A 20,026-nucleotide genomic window follows, 5' to 3' on the forward strand; every position below is an offset into this window, starting at 1 on the left:
TTGAAATTAAATATCTTGGTCATTTTTTTGTCCTACGGGATTCAAATTTCTTATAAATTAATTTTTTTATAACGACTATAGAACTTCTCCAGACAGGGAAGAAAGAGACCGCATTAAAAGAATGATTTTTCTGTTATTTGAATTAAAATTTAAAATTTATTTCTCTTTCACTTGACATTGCCAAAACATGAATATTTTCGTTATTTAGAACACATCTGTAATTGGAGTGTATGACTACTACCAACGATTGCGAAAATAAAGTCCGGATAAGAGGCGTATATATATATATATATAGAGAGAGAGAGAGAGAGAAAACGAGAGAGAGGTTCATTTACATTTGGTGCTGCCAATTGAAATAAAAAAGGAAAGTACTCAATCAGATGTTACAGCTGTCCCATGTACAAAATTTCAACGCTCTACGGCTAATCATTTTTGAGTTATTCGAGGTGCTTACGTACAGAAGTCATGAAAAAATTCATTTTGATGCCATTTTATAGTCTCTTTTGGAATAAAGTGTCTTTTATTCTGTCCGCACGCATTAGATGGCATGCAAAGGAAAAAAAAAAAAAAAACAGTCAAAATGGTTTTCAGAATGGTAAAAATGGATATTTCACCTGAAATTTGTTAACCGAAATTTTTAGAGATTAAAATACTTCCTTTATTTCGGACAAGGAAATTAAAAAAAATAACTATCTTTTTTTCTACTAAATTTGAACCTAAAAATTTTGTTCAAGTTATCTTGTAAATATTACTTTTTAGTGCCACTTCATTTCTTCATTTTTAATGCTTTTAATTCTTTCTTTTTAATATCGTATTCTTTTATTTTTAATATTATATTAAGATTAAACTGCTTGAAAATACTAGTAACTTGTTAATAGTATTTTGCTGTTAATTACGATATGAGTTATTATTATGTTTTATTCATCTTCCCAGTGTATGTTTTTAATTGCCCTTTTAGACTAACCGGAATTTTGAATTAACCATGGATGTAGTCCCCTGTATAATTACTCCGGGAAATCAATAGTTGACTGTACACTGATTTAAAATCACTGTAAATAAATAAATATCTAGTAAATAATTGAAAATGGAAAATAATCGTACGAGAGGGAAAAAAAAAGTTTTTTGGTATGTACAAATTTATGTAAGAAAAAAAAAAAAAAAAAAAAAAAAAAAAAAACTGCCTCCTAATGTAATTTACTATATAAAAATATTAAGATAACTTAAAGTTTCAATGAATTAAAAAGCTGCAGCCAAATTGGATAAAAAAATGAGAATATTAAATTTTCTTCTTTAAAAACAAATTAATTACAATAATATATTACATATCACAATTAAGGCTTTTAAAGTGCCATACTTAAGTTTCGGTGAATTTCATGCACTAACCGAAACAATGAAAAGTTCATGTTCATGTGTTTAGGGACAATTCTTTTATTATATGCTGATAATAAGCACAATAGTTTTAAGAATACTTCTATAATAGTTACATTTTAACATGAATTGTCTGCCTCAAACTAAAGCTGAAAGAAAATAAGATGATAAAGAATGATAAAAGATAATAAAAGCAAATAATTTTTAACTGACATTTTATCATTTGAATGTTTTAAAAAGTATTCTGTAGTACCCCCCCCCCCTCCATCTACAAAACCTTCTCTTTTCTTTGCGATAAAATTCTGCAATCGGCTCGTCTCCAAAATTTGAGCAATTCTGATCGCATCTTACTGATACTTAATATGCAAAACCTTTTCTTGACATTTGGAGCACTTGTATCATAATCATATGTTTTTTTCTCTGCATTTCTAGAGCAATCATGATGAGAATTCCATGAAGCGTAAAAAAAGCACGGTGTTACAAACATAGCTTTAGTTAATTTAAATTAATTGGGCCACAACAACAGCTGTTCTTTTGTAATACTGAAATATTAATACTAAAATATTGAACACTGTTTAAACATTGAAATATTAATAAATCTTTCTTTGCAAGACCTTAAAAAAAACTTTGCTTAGTGTATTTGAATTAATATTTAAACGGCTGCATAAAATAATCCCCTCTGCAGAAAATTAATCCTTACCTATGATTATAAATTTCAATCCTAATTTCTTAAAAATAATACTAAAATTTATCTTTGCCAATGACTATAACGTTCTGCATAGAATATTTTCAATAATTTTGGATTGTTATCCATATTCAACATATGTACATGCACGTAATTGTAATAACAATAATGATAGTCGCACTACCAGAAACGAATCAATAAATCACGCTATACAAAAACGCATTGTGACTGATGGGTGCAAAAATAACAATATAACAGTTATATGACGCGTACCGGTTAGGGCTTGCTGCTTCGCATACTAATTACAACGCTCGTGATGACTAAAGAAAGTAAGAATGAGTTTAATGGCAGCCGAGGGCGCCCTCTGATGTCAGATATTTCCACTTTCTGCACCGGTATTGTCTATGTATGTATTGTTGGATTTGAACTTAATAATTTGATTATAATATGAAATAATTTGATTGATAGTCAACAAAGTATGGCAATTATGTATCTGAGATCTATGTGAACCACAGTTCACGATATGAAACTGGAAATTGGGACATCTCTACGTTGGGGTCGTGGTACTTAGTTGGAGTTCGATTCTTGAACAATAATTTATTTCCAGCTAATGCTTATTGAAACAGTTTATTATTGAAATCACTTTCGTAACAGTTTTACTTATCGCAGGACAAAGAAACAAGTAAGCAATCAACGCAGCGTTTTATTTAAATTAATTTAATTTAGCAAAAGCTGTTTTTTGCAAAATGCAAGCAGGAAACGAGATAAAGTTCAGTAGTCAATACATATTAAAGACAATTCTTTAAGTGTTAATTCAGTATGCAGTAAGAAACTCAACCAATTAAATCAAATATGTGCATTCTGAGCGAGTGCTGAAATCTGTTCAGTGTACGCAACAGCATAACTGGACAAAATGCCAGATAAAATTTTGATTTATAACCAAAAAAGTATTATTATAAATCTATATAAGTTTTGTTGTATGGAGTATTTCATTATGGAATCTTAAACAGGTATTAAATTGCGCATCGTATGTATGAACAGCACATGTAGTATCGTAATATTATGCATGAGACTGTAGTATGGGAATATGATGCCATTCATTGAAAATGCTGATGCTGAAAATATTTTTTTCCAAGTTCTAAGTATGTTTCAAAACGGTACTTAATCAAAGCCCTCTTCCAAAACATGCTCTTGTAACAGTTTGATTTGCTTCATTAATGCTCCTTTAAATTCTTTTACAGAATCAGGTTTATTTTTGCAAACATAGCATAAGGAAACAGCCAGAAAAAACATCCCTCATAAGAAAATAACCTGAGGGATCAAATGCTAGCACGAATTTAAAAATAATTGTCAAATGGTAATAGTCTTAAGAAAATTTAATGATAATAATCTTTTAAAGACACCGAAATGACAACAATCCTTTAAAGATAACTTGAGTTCTGAAGAAAATAATTCCATAGATGCTTACATAAGATGTCATGTTGGATACATACATCTACATACCTGTTCGTACCCTACATGTCGTTGCAAATGTTTGTGAATATAATTTTTCTGTTTCTCATAATTCTCAGTGCTACATGAAAATGAAACATCGTTTCTTATGTAGAACAGAAGAGAAAACATAATTGTTTCTTTTAAACAATTAATCTACTGAGGCACCTTCTTTTTTTCATACCAATCATACACGAAAGCTCAGATAAGTCATTACTGTTACGGATCTGGAAGTAATATATTTTTGGGATTTCCAAGGATGTAACATATCTCTGGCTTGGTGAATAAGCCCGACGAACGCTAGTAGTTTGGCAAGCGTCTATTGGCTATTGATTGTATGGATGTTGTTATGATTTTTTCTATGTGTAGCATAAATGCAAGCCAACTTTTCGTAGAAAGTCCTTCACAAAGGTGTTCTTTACACTAGGTACGTAGGGAGTAGCATGCTTTCCGTAAGCAATTAAATAACCTACCTTTATGAACATACAATGAAATCCTATGAACATACAACGAAATCCTAATGTCATTCATTAAAGAGGAGAAGGATCCAAGGATTCTTAGAATACTGATTCTGTATTTCGTTTCCATCTTTTAGGACAGTGATAATATGAAACAGCGTAACCTCTTGATAACGGCATTTCCAAACCGGGGATGATTCTCCAAAATAATGAAAAGTGCAGATGTCAAGGATGATTATATGAGTGTAATTTTTTTCCAGACAATTCAGATGTCAGAGACCAACTGTTTTCTGATCCCCCCTTTTTTTTGTTGTTTATGTGATGAAAAAGTTATACAGCTTTAGAGATGAAAAAGTTACAGAGTGATTTTATATCTAAAAATATTTCTACATAACCAAGCGAATATTTTTAAGAGACACTCACAAAGAATATAAAGCAGATTTTTACGTAAAGTATTCTAATTCTTAAAAAAATAGCGTCAGAAGATCTCTGGTGTCATCTATAAGCTTGATTTCTGGAACTTGCCCTTATAGAAGCAAATTTGTTAACTCCGGGCTTAGAATATGTTAAGTAGGTATATTGTCTTTTAATGAAAATTCGATTGTTTTTACTTCCTTGTACGAAGTAAAAAGGAAGTATTGTAATCGCGAAAAGCTTCAGGCAGCATATTTCAACGAAAATATCCACTTTGACCGCTTTCGAATGCAATTTAACGATGTTTTTGCGTCATGTCTATACGTAAGGACAGAATAAAAGACTCTTTTCCTCCAAAAAAACTAAAAAACTGTTTTAAAATGAATTCTGAAGAGAATTTTCGTGGCGTCTGTACAAACGTATGTACGTACGTACGTATCTCGCATAACTCAAAAACGAGTATCCTCAGAACGTTGAAATTTTGTATATAAGACTACTATAACATGTAGATGTGCACCTCGTATTTTGGTTTCAATCGGCCGCGCCAAACGTATATAAATATATCCACTCTGTTACCCGCCTCGGTGATTTTAGTTTCTTTACTCTTAAATGTTTGTAAATTGTACATTTTTTGCTTTAAAAATGATTGAATTATGTTGTTTTTATCTTCCGGTTAAGGTTTTTATGCCTTTCGTAATTCTGGAAGCAATATTTGTACAATTATCAACAATTTAAAAGCTGTTTAAGTGCGGTTAAGTTTTAAGTAACATGGCGGACATATTTGTTTACATTTGAAACAGCAGAATTGTAGATTTGTTGCCAATCTAGAAAAACTAAGCTTCGCAACACAAAAATAACGCCTTCATTTATTATTGCGAATTAAATCATGCTTAATCCTTTCTGGAATTTTTTCGAAGTGTTTAAAATTTACTTCGTAATTTTTAATACAGATATTTTGAATTTTTATGTATTTTTGCCTTGTCGCGAAGTGAAAACTGAATTAATTGAATGAAAAATACTCAATTGTCTGTGAAAAACTGTTTCTTTTTTGTTTTGTTTGCTTAATTTCTTTTATACATAGTTCTAACTTTATTATAGTAATTGAATAGAACATGTGGCAACGACTAGATAATTCTTTAAATGATATAAATTTTGTGCATTCTGAGGTATAATTTGAACGAAATATAATACTGTTAAGTAAACCTAGCGCCAGAGTGTCGCTATGGTAAACAAAGTGAATTTTAAAGAATGCATTTATTCTATTATGGTTTATGCTCTGTCGGCGAAGTAGATTTAATTCAATCTAATAAGTTTAAATGAAATGCAAGAAAAAATGCGTATAATTTAATATTCCGTACAAGGAAGTCATGTGGTGTACACATCAGATTTTTTCTTCTTGAAAAACCTAAGTTATAAAGCTATAAATAAACTATACATTTAAGCGTATAAAAGAGACACGAGTCAAATAAAAAATCTTGTAAAGCATTCTGCAAAACTTGTTGGTGCTTGAAGAAGAGCGACTTCTCTATCGATTATTCACGAAATTTATTAAAAGTTAAGAATTTCATATAAAATTACATCAATTTAAATGCGTTTTTATTTGTTTATTCAGTTTTATTGCATTTAATTTTAGGGTTAAAATTAATTATTGTCTAAACAGTTTCATTTTGTTTTCATTTCGAGAGTCTAGAGTTCAGGACACTAATAAAATAAGTCATAGCAGATCGACTGAACTCACACTGAGATGAAACCAACAATCATTAATTAATTTTAGAAACAAAAGGAGAGAGATTTTCTTTTGTCAGCTTTCTTTTATACTCAGTGAAATAATCTCTTTTCGGTACTTTTGTTTGATACCCAAGCGTTTATCGGCACATCAATATCGACCTCAATGAGCCATCAAAATCTTCATCTGCAAGATAAAAAAGCATTGTATACATTTATCCGAGATCGTAGACACGGAAGTTTTCCTTCCTTGACGAAGAATGAAAATGAAGTATTGACAATGAGTTGTGTTGAAAGGAGTAACAATTAAAGTGCGAACATTCCCAATTTACAGGTAAATATGACAAAAGCATTTAGTAAATGAAAGGGGAGTAGTGTATGTAATAAACGAATTCGGTCTTTGACCTTGTGGGTGACGAGTAACTGAGCTGTGACACAGGATGGGTGTCATTAAATTTATTTGTTTCTTGCATGCAGGTGTCGGTAAAAAATGCGTCCTCACGGAAGTTCGTGTTCTTTTACAACTTTTTAGTGTTAACAGGTGATCTGGTATCTGCAAAGTTCACACTTATTCTTATGTTATACATAGCATAAAAATTAAGAAGGAAGTATAATAGTCATGAAGGTCATGGCGATGGAAAGGAAAGGACAGGAAGAAGGTACCATAATCATGAAAAACACAGAGACAATCTGTGGAAAGTTTAGCCAATTAAACAGACGTCTAGGAAAATATCAGTAGTTATGAATACTCAATCTCGATTCACATCAAGTGAGATCATTGTTGCCGAATTAATTTTCTTAAAAACTTTAATTGAAAGAATAAAAATCTGTGTAAGACATTATAATACTTGGAAGATAACCTATGCATTGATTCAAAAACTTGTAATCATCTCAAACATTTTATTAATTTAGTTAGTTAACCAAAAGACTAATTTAAAGTAAGAAAATCACTTTCGATTAAGCGATTATGGCTATTTTGAAAAAATGAGATTTATTAGAATTTCATTACTGGTGTAAATTCTAGTTTCTTAAATAGTTTATGAATCACTATAGTATATTTGAGTATATCGTTGTCACTGAGCCAAAACCTTGAACCTGCAAAATTTTTTTTGTTTCCCCATATCTACATTTCCTAAGTTTTTTAATGTAAAGTCTTAAAACACGCTTTTCTGGGCACAAGGAATTTCCAGATCCATGGTTTTGGAGTGGCACGAAAATAAATGTTTCCATAATTACTTCTTACAGAAGTGAAAAGTCATTAAAATGATTATTATTGTGATGATCACTTTTTAGTGTCTAATTGAGCTGATTCCAGTTATTTCTCTTATAAAATAAAAACATTACAGGATATGATCATGAAATGTTGACCATTTATTAATTAGAACCATTTACTAATATTAGAAGATTTATTGATTCATGAAATAGCTATTATGCTATTCAATGCCATAAAGGAGTATTATTGATAAAGAACTTTTAATAAAGCATGATGTTTTCAGCAGTTTGTTATTCAGATTTTTATTAAACATGTTTTCAGATTGCAGAGAATTGATAAGTTTTTTAATCAGTTTAATATAACATAGATTAAGTCTCAAATATGTTGACCTAGTCACAAATTACTGTTATTTGTGAACATTAAACATTAAAAGTTTGAAAATAATTAGCGTTAGGCAGATCAATTCCTTTAAAAAATTAATTTTCCTTTTTACGATATTCAGTTTTTTTCCGTCCTTTAAATTATCATTCATTCGAATAAGAGCTTATATTTGCAGAAATGAAAATTTAATTTTATGGTTATTGGTATACGACTTGCAGTAAAATAAGTCAATGAAAAAGGGGAAAAAATGTTTCAGCGATAATGCTGCCATCTATTGTTGAAAATTGAAACTTAGAACTGTTATTGTCAGATTCATTTAAATTATTGCATGTACTTTCCATGTAAATAATATTTCTGTGTTAATCTGAAAAATATTAATTAGAAGATTTATTGATTCATGAAATAGCTATTATGCTATTCAATGCCATAAAGGAGTATTATTGATAAAGAACTTTTAATAAAGCATGATGTTTTCAGCAGTTTGTTATTCAGATTTTTATTAAATATGTTTTCAGATTGCAGAGAATTGATAAGTTTTTTAATCAGTTTAATATAACATAGATTAAGTCTCAAATATGTTGACCTAGTCACAAATTACTGTTATTTGTGAACATTAAACGTTAAAAGTTTGAAAATAATTAGCGTTAGGCAGATCAATTCCTTTAAAAAATTAATTTTCCTTTTTACGATATTCAGTTTTTTTTCCATCCTTTAAATTATCATTCATTCGAATAAGAGCTTATATTTGCAGAAATGAAAATTTAATTTTATGGTTATTGGTATACGACTTGCAGTAAAATAAGTCAATGAAAAAGGGAAAAAAATGTTTCAGCGATAATGCTGCCATCTATTGTTGAAAATTGAAACTTAGAACTGTTATTGTCAGATTCATTTAAATTATTGCATGTACTTTCCATGTAAATAATATTTCTGTGTTAATCTGAAAAATATTATAAATAAAAGAAAATTTAGATTTGAATTAAACTTTTTATAAATAAACTTTGTTAGTTCCATCAAAAGTGTTGCAAAAAATAGCACAGCTCCACGTTTCTCAAATAATTTGTTTTAAATTCTACCTTAGGAGACTTAATAAAGGAATATGAAAAGATTATCTTGAAATAATTAAACACATAAATTTATAGCGTACAATAATTGTCCGTTTGTAAAACTTTTTAAAATTTTATTTGAGAAGTAAATGAGAAACTAGAATTAATTCACCATCCTCATCGCTCCGATTGTAGTGCTGCCATCTGTTGGTAAAACGAATAAACACGATATTTATAAGCATGATACTCTGGTATTTTATGTATCTCTAAGATGAATTAAAGAAAATTTAGTGAATCAGTTCTAAACAAAAACCTCCTTCAATTTATTCAAAATACCATTTTAACAAGCATTAATTAAATTCGTAATGCGTTCGTAACAGTTTGAAATTTTTAATCATTGTTTTCACATTATTTGATACTTTCGCCAAAGTATATAAAGACTTCTCAGCAGAGTATCGTACTTATTTAGACTCACTTTATGGATTCCATTTTAACGGCAAGAAAGAGCATATTTTTTGACAGAAGCCTTTTTTAAAAGCCAAATAAATGTGTCAAGCTACTAAAAGCAATTAGGAGTGTTTTTCTTAAGAATTCCTCCGCATTAATGATCATTTAAGCAGACCGAATTAAACAAATTAATTAAATAAATTCAGATTGACCATTAAAACAATTTGAATCGCTTAATTACCTCCTGAAAATAATTAACTTTTGATATAAAATAATACATGATAAATAATTAACAGTTAAAATTTATAAAGATAATTTATTTGTACAAAAGTATCCATTAGACAAATATTTATAACATCTTAAATTCAGATTTCAATGTTTCACGTAAAATATTTAAAAATATATTGATGCGTTATGAATTATTTTCAATAAGTTTAGAGAAAAAATTTGATGACGTGAAACAAAGAGAGATCATATGGAAAAATTAAGCATTCAGAAACGTGGGGAGGGGAAAAAGAGATAAAAAAACCTTAAAGTTTCTAAAAATATGCTACATAATCTTTAAATCTGGGATACATGACGGCCCGCTCAGATTTTCTAAGTAATGTGAGAAATTACAAACTATAAGAAATGGTAACTAAAAATTAGTAGGATTTGCTTTTATCATTTCATAACATAAATGAAATTTTATTTATATTATGAAAACTTCTTGATTTATTCTTGACTTAATTTAAGACATTTTTTAAATAAAAAGTAATTATTTTCTCAGCTATAGTTAGTTAGTTATACTTAAACATATATAGTTTAAATAAATTCCTTAATATATAGTGCAAAACACTAGTTTGATTTAACATATGAAAGTGATTTTCGAATTAATTTCTTTTAATATAATAGAAGACAATAATATTTGGTGGCAACAATTTCAAAAGTGAAACGGACATTTATAGTGAACCGACGCGAAATGCCGTTTCGTGACTAAAGCCACTCTGTGCTAACGCTCCTTTGGCCTAAAAATTAAAATATCTGTCATGTAGTACTAAACGTTATTTTAAATAAATCCGTTTGTTATCTAAAAAATAAGATTGTAGTCTTGCTCCACTCTTTTTTAGTAATGAATCTCATTTAAACAAACTAATATAAACAGGTATTATATTAATGATATGTAATTTTAAAATTTTACAAGAAATTGCAAATTATTTTCCAACATTGTTCTTTGTCTGGAATCATTTCATTAGTTAACAACTTAATATATGTTATTTGAAGTTCCTAATGGCAACTATCTTTATTCGGCATATAAAGTCAATATAGTTTTGTGAAGTTAATTTGGCAGAATACTAAGGTCTATAAAGCACTTTAAATATTATATATAATATATAAATATATAATAAATATTCTACTTTATATAAACATTTGGAATGATACGATCCATAAATATGACTTGCGGCATTTTGAGTAATATTGTTTGATACGCTAAAAGGATTTTTTCTGAATACCACTGGTAATAAATACTAAGATGTTCTTTCTGCTTAATGGAATTTTACATGTTGCTCCAGTTAATTTAACATTTTACATTACCGTATTTAAAAGACTATAAAACTGCTGCGAAGATTACGCAAATAAGAAAGAAGTTGTTTATCATTTAGGAACGTTGTATAGATAACATTTCGTTGCTGATCGAGAGGCTCTACATTCTAGTCCTAAACGGGTTAGACTTAAAATTAATATCGAGTAATAATATTGTTCTTTTACATAAATAAAAGAAAAAAAAATAATAATGAAATCATCTGTTGTTTCTTTTTTACTTAAAAACAAGATGGTAAATATAATTCTTTTGTGTAATGAACTATGAATATGGGTTATAACATGAAGTAAATAGACAATACATCTGCTATCTGAAAGGTATTTTCGTTTTTACAGATGCATACAATAATATATAAAAATAACTTTTGTTTACAGAACTCTCCATTCCCAAATTTTAAAACTATTTCCACGAATTTCCCTACCGCATTTTGAAAATTCTTTGAAGGAAATACATGTCTATATAATAATCAATATTTTAGGAAACAGAGATAGCAGCCACCTGTTTCTAATATCCTGCCTAAATTCTATATAATCAGTGCATAATAAAATACACTAAACGGCTTGAACATAACCTAGAACATAGCGCAAATTTAAATGAAATCCAAAAAGGTCAGAAAAGAATTAAAACCTCATTAAACATGTGGGAATGGGAAATAGTTGCACAGAATCCCAGAGCAAAACGAAAACAAGAAAGACGGAACCTAGAGCGGCTGGGAAAAGATTAGCTATTTTAATGCAATAGGTATAAATCAGTTTCGTAAAAATCTGCAGTAACGTGGTTTATAAATATCGTTAAATTGATGTTAATATTTTACTGTAGAAAACACTATGCTTTTTTTTCCCAAATAGAGGATAGTGTTTTTCCTCAAGTTATTTAAAGTCTCAAAAACAAATTTCTTATCCGTTCGAAAGGCAATTAACTATAAGTTAATTAAAAGCTATAAGAGCAAAATATTGTTTTTCATGAATATTGAATTGTTTTTCATTGATCATGAAATTCTTAGTGTGTTGCAGTAAAACATATTTTATATCATAGCCCACAAAGTACTATCATTTAGCGAGCTCATTTTTTAAGTGTTTCATATGTGAAATATTTGAACTGTGACAAAGCTTGTATTAAATTAACAGTATTGTGGTAACGTTTCTGCTGGCTGCGGTATACTGACGCTGACAAGTTTAGAGTTTAGGTTAGAAATGTTTAACAAATCATTACTATTCCTGGAAGACTGATAGCAAAAACATGTTTCGATTTAAATTTTACTGATATCGGAAGTTAAGAAATGTGTGCAAAGGAGAAATATCTTTGAGATAGCTGTAAATTAGTATAAAATGAGTTTATAGAGACAATAGTTTATTTCGAATAGGGAGACATGAAAATTATGCTGTGCCTTCGCCAGAACTCGAACCTCGGACCTCTCGAATATGCCATGAGAGTGCTAACCATTTCACCAGAAAGGCATGCTAAAAAGGCGGGAGAAATACCTTATATACTCTCCCATTTAAAGGGCGACTGGGGAATCCCTGTTCGGGCACCACTGTAGAGACATTAGATTATTTCGAAGCAAGAGACATGAAAAATGTATAATGCCCTCGCCAGGACTCCAACTTCGGACCTCTCGAATACGCGCCGAGCGTACTGCATTACACCATGAAGGCATGGTAAGAAGGCGGGAGAAATAACTTATAAGTTGATGTTGATTTTATAAAACTGAAACAAAAAAGTTTGGATCATGAAGAACAGCAGGTGGTATTTTTGAAGGCACTGTAGATAATATGCTGGCTATCAAATCTCTGGGCACGGGCTCAAATTCTCAAACGGGTTTGGATGGTTTTAAGTGCTTTTGCGTCACGTGGGCACGTAAAACACACGGAGAGCCTAAAGACCTCCGGAGAGGTTTGGTGAAGAAGAGGGGTGAGAGACCCTTTGATCCGTCGCCTTAGGAAATTTTTCTTCATAATTAGAATGAAACTCCGCAGTCAGGATGGAGTTGTGCTGTCATCTATGAGGTGTTCAAAGCCCATGCCAGTAGCAGACGTAACTATGCGCTCCATGCCAGGTTTAAATTCGTGGACTTGTTCTGATGTTACTGTCAGACAAATGAGGTAAGTCACAGTAACCCATATGGATATATCCGCACAGTCCCTAAAAAAACTCAAGGTGAAAAAGAAACTTCTGATCCCATGTTAAAGGTGAAAAGCAGAACTTCATGTTATTTAATTAACTTATTACGACCAAACATGTGTAGATTGTAGGCTTAAGGTAAATGATGCTTTCATGAAAGACTGTTAAAGGAAACTGGCTCGCATTTACGTTACGTATAAGAAAACTATTAAAACTTATATTGCTAGTTTGTTCGCCTGGAATATATCTAGGGCCAGAAGCATTAATATTATTTATTAGTTTTAATACGATTTAACATAAATTAGCGAAACTCAACAAACATTGTACTAAATTCTCAGAAAAAGTCAATTGTTGACCAATTCAACAGGCTCTCTGTACAAGATAACGGAAGGCAGTATTAAAATCCTATGCATTTGAACTTCTAATTTAATTATTAACTAGATCTCGAAATATTATAATCTTTACACTTCGTTTGTTTAGCATCTTTTCGCTAAACGTCAACGAATTTTATCGTCAAAGCCGTCAAATTACTAAACGAAATATAACATTACAACATGTATGGAATTTTCTGCCTTAGAGCGGCCGGAACAATATTCGAAAAATTTTATACTACTACGCAGATTTTTCCCCATATAATATTACTTTTTCATATGCTGTTATTTATTAGTTGGTCACTAGAATTTTATTAGTTTTCTTACTTAGAGAAAAAATTGTAGTTCATTCCAGCGAAGAATGTTTAAAAAGTTACTTTAAATTAATCTCTCTGTCATTCCCCCAACACTGAAGAGACTGCTAAAGTTGCATAGAATCAATCATGTGATGAAAAATAAACATTAATAAATGATACAGAAAACATAGGACTAAAGAAAATCTTCATAGTAACCATTAACTCAAACTGAGCAGTTGTGCGTGACTTGTTTGCAGAGGTAGATAACGGGCACTAACTTCACATGACGCGATGAATCAAGAAAACTATTATGCTACCAACGCATTGCATGAGGTGAATATAAAGCATTAGATTTTTTAGCGGCAATGGTTATCTATTAATGTGACGAAAATTTTCTTTTTGATTAACATTGGCTGCTGTTTTGTATTTCAGGCATTTCAAAAGATTATTCAAGCGTTTACGATAGAAGATTGATAAGCTAGGGAACTGCTCATGCTAAGCCTGGGAATATAAATGAAAGACCAGATAATTCGCGAACTGGTTAAAAGTGGAAATTGCAAAGAATTGCTTAACTCTGCTCTGATTCGGGAATTGGCAAAAATTTACCCGTAATTTGATAATTAAAATGTTCCGGTCCTTAACGTTTTGGCTATCACTGCAATTAACTTACAATTTATTTTTATTAAAATTTAAAATGTGTGCCTTCTGGTTTTTAATTTTACTCTTGTTTTCCACTGCGACATTTAAAAGTTACCATAATTCCAACTGACTCTTAAGTGGTCAGGAAGCTGACACTGGACGATGTCAAAAATTTGCATATGGCTTTTTGAGCTTCAGAAACTTATTTATGAGCACATTATTGTTGACTGGAAATCTGTTTTCGGTCTTCCGTGGAAATGGTCACCTTAGGAGCAGTGGTTCAAATGCTGCTCTCTTTCAAATACAGTTGTAGAGACATTAGGTTAATTGAAAGCAGGAGAGATGAAAAATGAGCAACGCCTTTGCCAGCAATTGAACCACGGAACTCTGGAATACGCGCCCAGCGTGCAGACCACTACACTATGAAGGCACGCTAAGAAGGCGGGAGAAATATCTTACGTAGTCATTTCTGGGTCATTCAAAAATCGTCTTTACATCCGATACTTCAGGGAGAAATTATATTTTGTGTTATTAGAATAAAGTAAATTAAATGTTAGAAATTTCTGTTAAAAAAATGAAAAAAAGGAAATACATTTACGTGCTGTAGTGTATTAATTCGGTACTAAGTTCATGTCCTCTGCTTTTAAGTTAACTCTTCTGTCTGTACCCGTATTATAGTGTCGGTATGAAGAGTTCGGAGTATTAATGGAGTTAACTCTACTTTTTTTCTTGGCGAAAACAAAGTTAAGTATGCATGCGTTGTGCGGAGTAACAAACTTCTAACACTTCGAGCAACTAAATCTGTCCGAGCAGGGAATACGCTTTCTTTTCTTTTCTTAATCTGATTTCCCACTTTGTGGAGGAAAACATGCGAATTCATTCATAACAAAATTATTTATAAGACTTAATTAACTGAAATAAATACACCATCTGAGCAAATTGTGAATGCATCTCTGACAATACACTTATTTACGAATATAGTTAGAGGAAGGGTTCCTAGAGGAGCCTTCATTACAATTGCTGACAATTAAATGGATATAATTTGAAATATAGCATCATTTTCTTCAAAATTTATTGGTGTAGCTGTTACTAATCTGTCGCAATTGAATACAGTCTACAAAGTTCATCATGGCCAAGAAGGAGACTGTCTCGCCAGCCGTTGGTCAATGCCTTCTGCATCTCATAGATAAACTTCTGTATCTTATAGGTGAGACAAACCATCTGCATCTTATAGATGACTTTCCTCACATCTGTCTAAATTTTAATGGAAAACATTCTGAAAGGCAGATCCAAAAGTTTCCTAATCCTTTTCACCAGGACCAATTTTTTGAAGAAGTTTTCGGCTCGATGGTATTTTAAGTGCTCCCGCTCTTGAAGACACTATACATTGACAAATATCCTAGCTTTCTCTAAGATTTGAACTCTCAACAATATGGCAGGAACTGCTAACCGATCTTTTATATATCATGCTATCTCGCTGAAAGACGTCTGTACCAATTCCATGATATTTATTATACCAATTCCAATTCTATGATAATTATCAGTTCTGGCGCAAGAAATGATGTAAACATACTAAACATGAAATAAGATAATTTTGCAAGAATTCTAAAACATTTCCAAAAATTCATTATTAATATCTGTTCCACGAGTTTCTTATTCGTTGTATGCAAATTATTACACAAGAAGTAATTAAACTAAAGAATAATAAATTAACCAAATATTCAAACAAAAGCAGTAAAACTTCTAAATTATTCTTTTAATAAGACCTCACATTTCATAAACTTGACTTTCCTCTTTTTTGTGTGTGTGGGATTGTATTGACTTTTTTTCAACAGATCAAAAGTTTATTTTATCTTAAATCAATCATTTCATCACACCGTCTATAAAATTTTTGGGCTCGCATAGTTTTTTTAAATCCATCTGTCAGTTACGTATTACTTACTATTATCTAAACTTTAACATTACTGAAAACAAAACAAAGCATAACACACACAACAAAAAGAAAAACACAAATTCCACAGAATAATTTGTTTTGAGCAAAAGCTTCACAGCTTTATAATTTTTTTTTTTTTTTTTACTTCCCGCTATACAATTAAAACACGTTATATAAAGAAAACACTTGTTGGTTTTCAGGTCAAGTTTTCATTTAAGGAAAAATTTCATCTAAAAATATGTTTCTGGCTTCTGTGATTCAACATCCGAAGGAATTTAAAAATAATCACGCAGTGTCTTTTAATAAAACCTGTCTTTTCAAAATTGTATTTAAATTCTCTGAGTAAATCTGTAAGAAACAGAAGAAACCTTTAAAATTAAATTATAGAATTTTTTTCCGCGATATAAAATAAACGCTATCATTATTTTTTCGTCCAACTTTTAAAATTATGCTACTGTTAAAACCCATACAAATGTTTTGACTTCATTAACCAAATTTCTCTTAGAATTTGCTGCTATCTGTTTATTTATTAATTAACTCTGCTACCATCTCCTAGTGTTGCACAAAATATATCACGAGGCTTACACAAGTAAGTTATAACACTAATAAACTAACAAAACATCACTGCAAAAGAAAAAGGGGGGAATTATAAAAACAATAAAAAAAACTTTTTGAAAAATTTCAGATTTTATATTACGCCCAAAGGGGCGTTTTTTTAATGTTTTGTGTGTTTTCTTTATGTATTAAATATCGTGTTCTTCGCACTTAAACCGAAAAAGTCAATCCAACAGCAATATACAAAAGTATTTAAAAGAGCATATCTTTAGAATTTCCGATACACAGTCTCGCGCGCTGGAAATAATGGAGATAAATACGTTATTCAAAATACAAATGTATCTCTAGCGCGCGAGATATTTTCCCGTAAAGTGTTGCCATTGCTCGCTTTGAAAGAGTTGAATTTCTTAATCAAAAACTCATAAACGCTTTACAAAATATGAAATAGATAATAAAACAAATTCCAAAATTGGGCTTCGAGTTGCCCATATTCGGGTGGAGATATATGTTATTCAAAACTTGATGGCTCTATGTACCGTTATTTTATCACAATGCTAGAATGGAGATTCTTCACTATTTAATTTATTTAAATATAATACAGGGCGATAATATTTGGTGGCAACAATTTGGAAAGTGATTCAGACTTTTAAAGTTTTCAACACAAAATGCCAAAACGAAATTAATAGCCTTTCTGGGCTAACGCCTTTTGGGCTAAAAAGAAAAAAATGTCTGAAAGTACGCGTTGTTCTTCGCACTGAAACCACATAAAATTAAATTCAACAGAAATATCACAAAATATTTAAAAACAGCAAAACAGCATACCCTTAGAATTTCCGATACACAGTCTCGTGCGCTGGAGATAACTTTTTTTCCGTACAGTCTTGCTACTGGTCGCTTTGAAATCGTTTTGTTAATCAAAAATTCGTTAAAGTTTTACAAAATTTGAAACAAATAATAAAAAAATTCGAAATCCAAAATTCGGTCTTCCATGTGCCCATATTCGGTTGGCGGTCTACTCTATTAAAAGTTTGATGGCTCTAGGTGCCGTTGTTTTTTCACAATGCGAGAAACATTCATACATCCATGCAGATTCTTCATTATTTAGTGTCTTTAAATATAATACCCGGCAATAATATTTGGTGGCTGTAATTTGAAAAGTGAATCAACACAGAAAGTGAAACGACGCAAAATGTCATTTTGAGACTAATAGGTCTAATGTACCTTTGGCCTAAAAATAAAAAATATAAATCTCACTTCCCGCCCCCTTACGTGTCTTAAAAGTCCTTACCCTGTCAATATTTTTGAAATATTTGGGCATAGTCATTTACTTTCAATTAAAGAAGTGTCTTAAATGACGAAAATCTTCAAGTTCTGGTAATTTCAAATTAAAAAAAAAAAAAAAAAAAAAATTGGCAAATAGCGAAACCTATCTTTTAATGTTATCTCCTTGTTCCTGGATTTATATTTTGGAAATTTTTTACTCATTATGAAAAAATAAAATTATAAGAAGTTCGACTCCCTTACTACAAAATTGATCGGGATATTAATTTTCGAAATTCTTGTCATTTTCAGCTTGCCTCGAAGGATCGGTTAATTCAGTTAGAATAATTTGAGGAAATAAGTTAAAATGAAGCGCAGATAGGGAAGGAAGGAAAAGAGGAATTAGAAGGAAATCATGTTGTATCCACATCAGATTGTTTTAATCTAAAAAATAAAAATTGGCATTGTGTAAAAGTATATCTCGTAATATTCTGCAGTATATTCTGTAAATACTGTATATATTCTGTAAAATTTCTGTGTATAGGCCGTTTAAGGAAATCATGTTATGTCAACGGCATATTGTTATAATGTAATAAATAAAGACAGAAATTGTGTAAAAGTGAAAAATTTTACATTCTTGTCTTCCTTAACTAAAGTAAAATCTTATAACGATAAGGCAGGGGAAAGTGAGTCAAATGACTTATGCGCACCTACTACGAACAAAAAACACCATTTGAAACCAGTTTTATATTCATAAATAAGCAATCAAACTTAAATTTCTGCAAAGTTCAGGTAAAAAATAATATTTAGAAAGCTTCAAAAATCTCACGATTTAAATTTTTGCAGAAAGCCTAAAGGTTTTCTCCGAGTCAAGCCTCTTTCCTCCTCAATGACCGAGTGCTCTGGGAGTTTACCATCGTCGCGGATGTTGCGCGTACCTTTCGGGTGTGTCATTAGCATCCATCATCAGGTCTTCCACATCCGGGTGCAACAATTACCTACCCAGGACGCGTCACCTTGAAACGCTCGTCCTTCACTCCCAGAAGCCTCCATATTATGCACCCGAAAGTAAATTCATGCCTCTCTGTGCATAAATACAATCAGGATGTGTTGAGATAATGCATTTTCATACATTTCAAAATCTGATGTGGACAGCATATGGGTTCCTTGCACGCCTATTAAATTATACGCATTTTTTCTTGCACTTCATTTAAACTTATTTCCTCAAATTATTCTAAGTTAACTAACCGATCCTTTAAGGCAAGATGAAAATGATACCAAAAATTGAGAATTTTGAAATTAAGTTTCCGATCAATTCTTGCCCGGGAGTCAAACTTAATAATTATTAATTAAAAGAATAAAGTAATTATTAAAATAATTAAATATTTAATAATTAAAATAAACGAGTGATTAAAATTTAAATAAAAAAATTAATAATAATTAAATTGTAAAAATTTAAATAATAAAATAAAATACTGCACTTCTTGTCCCTGGTTCCAGATGGAAATACAGTTTCTCTCAAAACTAAGAAAAAGCAGTTCTGGCTCCGGCTGAATTTAAATCCTGAGCATACAATATAACATACTAATTAAAAGGGATCATGGAAACAAAGACTGTTCTTTTTCCAGCAATCCCCTCAAAAAATCTGTTGTGGGCATGACTTCTTTTTACAGCCTCTTAAATTATAAAAATGTTTTCAGCACTTCACTTGACTTTGTTTCCTCGAATTATTTTAACTTAAACCGATCCCTTACGGCAAGTTGAAAAGGACATCAAAAACTGCAAATTTTGAAATTAAATATTTTTGTCGTACGGAAGTCAAATTTGATAAAATGTTTTTTTTTTTCATAACGAGTATAAAACTTTCCCCAGTATAGGAGTCAGGAGAACCGCATTAAAAGTAAAATTTCGTTATTTGCCCAAATTTATTTTTTTTAATTTGCCAAAATATGAATATTTTCGTCATTTAAAACACTTTCGTAACTGGAAGTATATGACTGCGACCAACGATTGCGAACATAAAGGTCGGATATGGACTTTT

At 30.7% G+C, this 20,026-nt stretch overlaps 1 protein-coding gene across 1 annotated transcript in view; it reads right to left on the reverse strand.

Moving 5' to 3' along the window:
* Positions 1-20,026, reverse strand: part of LOC118196536 (uncharacterized) — a 248,138-nt gene that overhangs the window by 140,862 nt on the left and 87,250 nt on the right. The window lies entirely within an intron of this gene.

The sequence above is a fragment of the Stegodyphus dumicola genome, chromosome 5 (assembly GCF_044657685.1).
Source record: "Stegodyphus dumicola isolate Sdum_Otavi_A_Nest chromosome 5, ASM4465768v1".
Taxonomy (NCBI): domain Eukaryota; kingdom Metazoa; phylum Arthropoda; class Arachnida; order Araneae; family Eresidae; genus Stegodyphus; species Stegodyphus dumicola.